We start from the raw sequence: 10,000 nt of genomic DNA on the forward strand, positions 1-10,000 counted from the left end.
ATACTATGTATATATACTATATATGTATATGTATATATATATATAAATATAAATATTTATATATATATATACGTATATATAAATTTATATATATATATATATATATATATATATATATATATATATGTACACACACACACACACACACACACATATATATATATATATATATATATATATATATATATATATATATATATATATATATATCATCTCCTACACCGATTGACGCAAAGGGCCTCGGTTATATTTCGTGAGTCGTTTCTACCTTGGGCTTTGAATTCAATACTTCTCCATTCACAATCTCCGACTTCACGCTTCTTACTCCTCATCCATGTAGGCCTGGGTCTTCCAACTCTTCTAGTAAGATGTGGTGCCCAATTAAATGTTTGTGAATTAATCTCTAATGGGGAGTGGTAAGAGCATGCCCAAACTATCTCCATCTACTCCTCATCATAATCTGATGCACATATGGCACTCGAGTAATCTCTCTTAGTTTCATTTCTTATCCTATCCTGCCATTCAACTCCCATTATTCTTTTGAGAGCTTTGTTCTCCAATCTACTAAATCTGTTGGAGATTGTTTCAGTGTCCATATAATAACACAGATCTCGCCAAACTGATATATCGGATGAATTTCATATGTAATTTCAGGAGATTTGATTTCCAAATTTTACTTAACCTGGCCATTGTATGATTTTTTTCATTTAATCTTTCATTAAACTCCAATTCTAAAGACCCTGTATGAGAGATATTAGTTCCTAAATATTTAAATGGTTCTACATCATAAATCCCCCCTCCCTCCGATGATATTTCATCTTCCCTGTCATATTCCGTTTTCATCATCTCTATTTCTTCTATTTATCTTGAGCCCTACCTCCAATGTTATATATATATATATATATATATATATATATATGTGTGTGTGTGTGTGTGTGTGTGTGTGTGTGTGTGTATTATAATGTGTACTTGTTTGTATTTGAATATTTAAACTCATGTACTCCATCAGTTCTTTTTGAAATAAAATGTAATGAAAAAGCAACAGCAACGTAAAGACTGTAAATTATTTTTTTTTTCATTTTCCCCAATTGTTATTTGGAGAAATCCTTCTAATGTTGCTAATTAGTCCTTTTATATTGTAACCATTGCGGATTTTATTTAATCTTATCTTGCTTGAGGGTACACTCAGGCACACTATTCTGTCTTATTTCTCTCCCTCATGTTATTTTGAAGTTTTTATAGTTCATCTGAGAAAGATTTAATTTAATGCTCTTATTGTAGTGTTATTATTTCCTTTCCTCGCTGAGTTGTTTTCCCTGTTGGGGCCCTTGGCCTTATAGCATCCTGCTTTTCCTACTAGGGTTGTAGCTTGGCAAGTAATAATAATCCTGGTAATATAAAGTAGTGGTATTAAATCATGAGATCTTTAGGTATATTGTGTCGGTAAATATATTTTTCGGTTTAGTTTTAAGGCAATACTTGCGATTCAGTGCGCCGCAGCACTTTTGCGGCCGACCGATGCTATCGAGAGAAAAAAAATACTTGTCAGGAGTGGGATTCGAACCCACGCCCGGAAGACCGGACTGCGACCTGAACGCAGCGCCTTGGACCGCTCGGCCATCCTGACGTGAGAGGAATGGGAACATTGTTTTGTTAAACAAAATAGCAAATGTCAAATAGAATAGTTATATTTTCCTCTTTATTGAGAAATCGTATCAGCTTTGCCTAAATTTTCGTTTTAGTCTTAACTTTGTATGAGGGCTTCTCATATCATTTTATGTATTGATTTTTAAAATTTGTGAAGTTGGCTTCTCCGTACATGAAATTTAGATTTCACATTTTAGGGAATAATAGTTCACCTATTTCTGTAGTATTTGCTCTACAAATTGTATACTCAATATCTTTATATCTATGGATGTTGAATGTAAATTAAGCAAACTTATTCAAAGTAACTAAACATTACCCGGCAACTTCTACAAGCGAGGTTTTTATTAGTCTCCCCTATGTGATGCATCTTGTCATTACAGAAAACGACCAAACTAAAAAAGGTATATTATTGAATCCCGCAGAAATTATGGCACTGTTCAGTGCCATCAGGATATTGTTTCGACAAAATTTGTACCCTATAATCTCATTATTATAGATATAAGATTATCTTCATTTGGAAAAAGCCAGAATTCCAGTAACTAACTGAACAATCTTCTTAAGTAAAACTGCTGATATTAAAGGGGGAAAGATGTGGAGTATCATAGATGAAAATAATTATGTATGTTAAGTAGACCACAAAAGTTATAATGGAGATGATTGTACTTCTTGATAGAATGGAGATGCAGACTTTATATTTTGGCTTTCTAGATAAAGGTATATACAGTACATAGAGATTTAGAAAAAACAAAATAAAGAATAGAATGTTATGTCCATGAATGAAAAGTTTCAGGCACTTAATGTAGCTTTCTTGCTGCTTTCAAACTTCTGAATAACAATAAGATTGACAGAAGTCTACAGAGACTTCACAGGAGTTTGCATTGCGGTATGCTAAAAAATATATCACATTAGGCAACCGAGGGAAGAGTGCCTTATTGTAAAAATGCTTCCAATTATACATAATGGGTACACTATTTAGAGTAAATTTGAGATGGATAGAAGTCCTCATATAAGATAAATATTTTATAGAAGTAAAAATATTTATTAAAATAACCAACAAACATACCTTCGGTTGTGTTTTTGAAAACCGTAGAATAATTCCAAGTAAAGAGTAATGAAATTGGAGATAATGTACAGCATGACATCGTGGTACCTTACCAAAATAAGTGACACGACCTTTAAAGTCAGCTAAACAGAGTATCTCCAAAGGAGATCCATTTAGTTGTTGTTAGGGAAAAAGGAAGGCTACTTAAAGTATATTTTCCAAATACGGAATGTGAATAATAACCTCTACACCGTGTTAAATACTATTTTCAAGACCATTAATCCTCCAAGACTTCTGATCATTTGCTGTGGGTAGGAGCATGACGGACTAAAACATAAAAGTGATGGTTTATTCCCCAGCTTCTCTTCTCCTTTCCCATCAAATCAAATTGCCATATGACTTCCTCCTATTCTTTCCTTTTCTTCACTACTGAGCATGCCCAAACTATCTCCTACTCCTCACCATGATCTCATGCACATATAGCGCTCGAGTAACCTCTCTTAGTTTCATTTCTTATCCTATCCTGCCGTTCAACTCCCAATATTCTTTTGAGGGCTTTGTACCACCTTATAGGTAGTAGGTTGGCTAGGGCAGGGCATCAGCCACCCGTTGAAATAGAGTTATGTGGTCCTTTGACTGGCAGACAGTACTGCATTGGATCCTTCTATCTAGTTACGGTTCACTTTCCCCTTTGCCTACACATACACCGAATAGTCTGGCCTATTCTTTGCAGATTCTCCTATGTCTTCATTCACCTGACAACGCTGAGATTACCAAACAATTCTTCTTCACCCAAGGGGTTAACTACTACACTGTAATTGTCCAGTGGCTACTTTCATCTTTGTAAGGGTAGAAGAGACTTTAGCTATGGTAAGCAGCTCTTCTAGGAGAAGGACACTCCAAAATCAAACCATTGTTCTCTAGTCTTGGGTAGTGCCATAGCCTCTGTACCATGGTCTTCCACTGTCTTGGGTTAGAGTTCTCTTGCTTGAGGGTGCACTTGGGCACACTGTTCTATCTCGCTTCTCGTCCTTTTGTTTTGTTAAAGTTTTCATAGTTTATATAGGAAATATTTATTTAAATGGCATTGTTCTTAAGATATATTATTTTTGCTTGTTTCCTTTCCTCACTTGGCTATTTTCCCTGTTGGGGCCCCTGGCCTTATAGCATCTTGCTTTTCCAACTAGGGTTGTAGCTTAGCAAGTAATAATGATAATAATACTGTTTGAAATTCTTGTATATTGGTGGTCTGGTGAGAAAAGGGGGCATTTTTACGTTTGGGCCATGGGAAAAGTCATTCTTTTTTCGAGTATTGAGAGTTTGGTCAATATCTTTCTAGAATATATCGTTCAGGTGTAGTGTTTTAATGAATTGATGTCCTCACCTTCTGACAGGCCCATTTTTATGTAGATCTTTGATCTGTTAGGAGTTTGGTGCTAATGATCTGTTTTGAGTCTCATAGCTATACTGATGGTTAGAGGGTTATTAACCCCTAATCGCTAGCTTAAGGCTACCTCAAGAGAACCATTAGCCAGCTTCATAAGGGAGGCTACCCACAAGTCTGATAATTGCTTTAACCTAACACACTAATTCCCCTGATGTTATGAGAAGCAAGGTTAGTTCTCCAGTTAGAACGTTTGATCATGGTTTGGTTTGGTTAGTAATTAAGTCTAAGCAACATCCCCCGATGTGTCATGCTCTTGTAAGATATACACTAAATCTCAAACAGACTGGAATGTCATTTTGATTGATCTTTTGTTTAAGTTGGTCACAATGGTATTAAGGGACTAAGCCTTTTGTCCCCTTAAATTAAAATCTGATCAACATAATTGGTAGTTGTATCCGTTCTCGTTTGTTAAAATGAAGAATGAAGGATAAACTCTGGGTTAATGCTAATTTGGAGAAACATAAGGCCTTTCATGTTTGGAAGGGTAACAGATCAGATTTGGATTGGATAACTATATTAAGGTAAGAACTGTTGCTCACAGTGTTTATGCTTTAACAGGAAAGTAGTACCATTTGACCATAAAAGAAACCCTTTCTAGCACAACCCTGGAATATAAATGATAGGCTACCTTCAATTGTGTACTATAATATAGTTGGTGTAAACTTAACTGTTTCTCCTTTGCTTAAACCTGATGGCTGTCACTCACTCTCTAAAGGAAAAGGCAACCATTTTGGCTGATGTCTTTGACAGTAAGCAGAGTAATGAGAAACTCGATCTTTCTCATTCCAGTTTTCCTGAAGCTATGCTAACCAGTTTAGGTTTTCGGTACTGTGAAATCAAAACACATTTATTGGACTTTGATGCCTATGAAGGTGAAGACCCAAATGGTACTTTTCCTTGTTTTATATACATACATATATATATATATATATATATATATATATATATATATGAAGGCAACTGATTTTTTAGCTCCTAAGGTGTTTGCTATTTTTCTCAAGTTAACAAGAATATGTTCTTTTTGCACTTGTTGGAGAATTCTCCATTAGGTAAATGATTTTGTGGTAGCTCTAGCCTGATGATTAGTGCACAGTTTTCGTTACTCCCATATTATCTGAGTTTTTTTAACGTCTTTTTGCCAAATGTCTATGTTGATATGAAAGTATTCATCTGTTCCCTAGTTTACAGCTTGACTTTCACAAAAGCCTTATAGCAAGTGATGCCCTTCTTACAATTCCAAATGCAGTGCAGAAATATTTTGATTGTGGTCAGGACATTTATATAATTGGCCTTTATTTGAATGCTGCCTTTGACCAAGGTTATCATGAGGTCCTCGTTTCCAAACTTAAAGAGATGGGAGTAGATGGCTCTTTTTAGATTCATTACTGAATTTTTAAGTAATAGATTGCAAATAGTAGTAGTCGATGAGCACCATAGAAACTGTAGGAATGTTTTATCTGGTGCTCCTCAGGTTAGTGTTCTCAGCTCATTACTTTTCGTACTTTATAATTATGCATGATATGTGGTTTGGCGTAGAAAACAATTTTGTTGCATGTGTAGATGATTCTACTCTATTTGCAACAGTTCCATCTCCTAAATATAGACATGTGGATGCTGAATCCCTAACCAAAATTAGTGCATATTACAAATTATAGGGGATGAATTTGAACCCTAATAAAACTCAAAGTATGATTGTAAGTAGTTCAAGAACGCTGGCACCTCAACATCCAGATTTTTTCTCTGACAATGTTTTTAATTATATACAACTTATTTAAAATTTAAGGTGTGAATCTTGATTGCAGATTTATTTTTAAAAACATATCCGGTGTGTTTTTCTTCACTTGCACAAAAAATTGGGATATTAAGAAAGTCTTTTAAGGTTTTCGGTACAGTCTATCCCGAGGAAATGTTTTAATTCTTTTCTTGTACCATGTTTAATTATTGTTTTCCAATCTTGTTTTCAGCTGTTTGCTCTCATGGTAATTTGTTGAGCAAAAGTCTATTAAATTTCCTATCGTGTGTCTGAATATTTATTTCTAGCACCATCGTTCAGATTGTGGAATGATCTTAGTCTACTGATTGAATCGGTGGAACTTTTGAACTGGTTAACATGAATTTATATATAACTGATCTATTTTAACGTTGTTACTTGCAACGCAGCAACGATTTTACCGTATATGTTTAAAATTTTAGTTTAAATGTCAATGCTAACCGTTCTTGGTCAAGAATACAGGCGGTGAGATAACTGTTATTACTTTTCATATCTAGTTTATTTCTCTATTTCTTTTCCTCACTGACCTTTTCCTGTAGGAGCCCCATGGTTTGTAGCATTCTGCCTTTCCAACTGATCTTGGAAAGAGATTATAATTTTGTAGCATGTCATACTGTACATATTTTTTTATTCAGGAACCCAGTGCCTGTCAAATTAATTAAGATTATTATTACAATGCTCAGGTCAACCTTCTGATTCATATCTGATTAAAGATCAGTAAGACTTGGTATCTAAGAAGATCATGATTGACTTGGACACCAAATTAGTACAAGTGCTCTCTCTCTCTCTCTCTCTCTCTCTCTCTCTCTCTCTCTCTCTCTCTCTCTCTCTCTCTCTCTCTCTCTCTCTCTGTGTCATGTTATATTACAGTTATTACTTTGCAGCTTGAAAATCAGGACACGTTTATCATTGTTTTATCTAAATCTTACGAACTAAAGCTCTTACCAGCTGAATGTGGAACCATCCGAACCTGTACAATATGTAGTTCTTTCAAATTATGAAGACGTAAAAACACTTTTGCTTACTTATGATATTATTTTATGGCTTTATATTAAATATTTGAGTAATGGTAAGCATTAGTGGTAAAACTGATTTGAAAGAGCACTCGGGTCAATGTGAGACGTTCACTATCCCTTTAAAGAAATTTATCCTGGTTAGTCTGCCATGTGCTTTTCAGTTGAAGAGTTGCTGAAATCATTCTCTCGTAATGTAACTGAAATGATGTTTCACGCCTTTTTATTAGTTTTATGAAGGATGTTGTCTTAGCTACCTGATTTAAAGCGACAATATTTACGAGACATTTTGCACAGAAACCCAATGTTGTCATCGCATGGAGAAAGGATTTCAGTTGAAATATTTAGTTTAATTTTTTTTTAGTTTTTCATATAGAATCTATTGTTATTAATTTCATGTATTCATCTTTGGTTGAACTAAGTCGTAAGACATAAGACCATGTTTCCAGAGTTTTTATTTTATAGAACAATTGTACATTAAAAGCATTACCTTTAAACTATTATGGAGCAAATATATGTTATGGATACCAACTATGTATAATTTCTCGTCTGCTTTATCAAGGTTAGTAAATGAAGATCATAAAATTTAGTACTATCCATAACTAAATAACGGGATGCTATAGGATCACAAGCTGCTATGTGTATACATACATACCTATGTATGTATGTATTTATGGGTGCGTACATTCATGCACTAAGAGCATATACAATCTTACTTGATTAGAATATCAACAATATCTTCATCAGTTCACGCACGCAGAAAAGCTACCATCTGATACTTAAATCTAGTTGTACTGCTTATGAATATATAACACCCAGTTCAGCACTCCCAACTCTGCTCTCTATACAGTACACTAGGATGCCTTTGACTTGGATTTGGCAACAAAGTGTTGTCAGGCGAACATTATACAAGAGCTATAGTTCTGATGTGATTTTAGCATCTTAAAAAGCGAGAATGGCTAATGCACTCTTGCATCCTTTTTGACGTCACTGGAAAGGCTCAGGTGCGAATTGATAACAAGTCCTGCCCCATTCAGCCTGCAAGGACTCTGACGTAAAACTTGGATGAGAGAAGTCGAGGATACAAATAAAAAAAAAGTACATTTACCGTCACAGGGGGAAGGGGCACACGAGGGTAGAGGTAGGGAGAGGATCGCCGATGGCACGCTTTTGTGGCTTTGGGGTTGATAGACTTCAGTAAGGGTTGGGAGATGAAAATGTTACAAAAAAATCTTGAGTGAGGTAAAGAAAGGGGCAACATTGTCATTGCTAACAATAGAACGTGATATGGAAATGAGATTTGAAAAAGTATAATTTTCATGACGTATTATATACGAAAATTGTATTTGGCGAAGTATTAGTTAAATGCAGCACTCTGATTCTTTAGGTTACTAGGTGTCGACTATGGTTACAGCATTAAACCTCAAAAACAGGTGATTAATATTTGTCCCCTGTGAGTTGATGCATTTGTTTGACATATCGTCACACATGCTCTAAATTATAGGGGATGAAAGTGAAACAAAGCCAAACTCAAAGTATGGTTGCTGGTAGGTTTCGAGGTTTAGATCGTTCCTCTAAGACCTTTTCCTTTTCAATGTTGCTATAAATGCATACATCCCATTTAAAGTAATAGGCATTCTTGACTTCAAATTCTTTGTAAAGTAACATGTCCGGTCTAAGTCTTCTTAACTTGCAAAAAGTGTTATACATTATAAGTCTTTCTAGAATTTTGAAGATCAGTTTATTCTGAGAAAGAGACTATTTTATCATCATGTAATTAAAAAATACTTGTACCGGTTTTGGTGTCTATCATGCAAATTAGGTTGTACAGAGGAGACATTTGCATTAGGTTGAATTTCTTAGTTTAATCCTTAGTCTTAATTTTGGCATTCATTCAATTTGCTCTACTTTTGCATGCGTTATAAATTTTTCATAGTTCTGACCTTATTTTGCAGTCAGGTCGTCTTAGACTGTGTATATATATATATATATATATATATATATATATATATATATATATATATATATATATATATATCGTTTTTTTATCTATGCATCAGTTTACTTATGAATATATCAAAAAATGACAACAAAGGCAGCCGTTTCTATTCCACTGCAAGGCAAATACCTCAGACACCTTTATTTGTATCTGGGTTTTGGCCAATTTTCATCACCACGCTACCCACTCAGGATTGGTGATGGTGGGAGACTTTAGTCCCATTGCTCACGTAGCAAACCAACCTAATATGGGTGGCTTTGACTTGTACAGCTTTGCTGATTATGGCGATACACAAGCCCTCTCATCACGATAAGGTATCCCCACTAGAAAAGGGATATGGATATGGATGTATACTTAGATTTAGATTTTAACAATGCACTGTTTACCTATATGTTAATATATATATATAAATATATATATAGGTATATATATATATATATATATATATATATATATATATATATATATATATATATGTGTGTGTGTGTTTGTGTGTGTGTACTTTCCTCCGCAGAGTATTGACTCCAGAAGGTGTTATATATTCGTGTTTGTGGCCACTCGTGCGTTCTTTGTCTATTCTTGAACGAATATAACCCTTATCTATGGCTGCATGGATATTTATCAAACCATGCACGTGTGTCTGCATAATAGGAAGGAGTCACGATCTAAGGTTGACTCCAGACAAACTCCTCCGATGCCATCTCTAGAGTTCACTTCTTTTCTTTCTTATCAATCTCTATCTTCGTATGGTCAGCCACCTTCTCTGCCAAGTCACCCGCTTAAAATATGAAAACCAAGATCAAAGATCTCTCTTTTATTCTCTCTTGCTTTCCACTAGTACTTACGTCTTCAACAGCGCACGCGTATTATCTTTCTGAAAAAAATTTCCTTTGCGACGTTTTCATCGTTTTTTCCATGTTCCTCCTCCATGATAGCGAAGACTGGTGTGCCCCTCTTCTTATCTGGCGTGTGGGCATTCGAGGGAGAAGAGATAAACGGCGTTACTTGTAACAAAACCACTCGGAGTGGAATCAATTACGGAGATTTTATATTGTCAATGAAGTTCAAACTCGTTGATAGA

At 34.9% G+C, this 10,000-nt stretch overlaps 1 long non-coding RNA gene and 1 other non-coding gene across 2 annotated transcripts in view; one reads left to right on the forward strand and one right to left on the reverse strand.

Annotated features, from left to right (window-relative positions):
* Nucleotides 1–10,000, forward strand: part of LOC137654583 (uncharacterized) — a 244,028-nt gene that overhangs the window by 198,140 nt on the left and 35,888 nt on the right. The gene's annotated exons all lie outside the window — the stretch shown is intronic.
* Nucleotides 1,544–1,627, reverse strand: TRNAL-CAG (transfer RNA leucine (anticodon CAG)). The gene has a single exon. It is a non-coding gene; the product is annotated as a tRNA-Leu (tRNA).

Source organism: Palaemon carinicauda, chromosome 1, assembly GCF_036898095.1.
Source record: "Palaemon carinicauda isolate YSFRI2023 chromosome 1, ASM3689809v2, whole genome shotgun sequence".
NCBI lineage: Eukaryota > Metazoa > Arthropoda > Malacostraca > Decapoda > Palaemonidae > Palaemon > Palaemon carinicauda.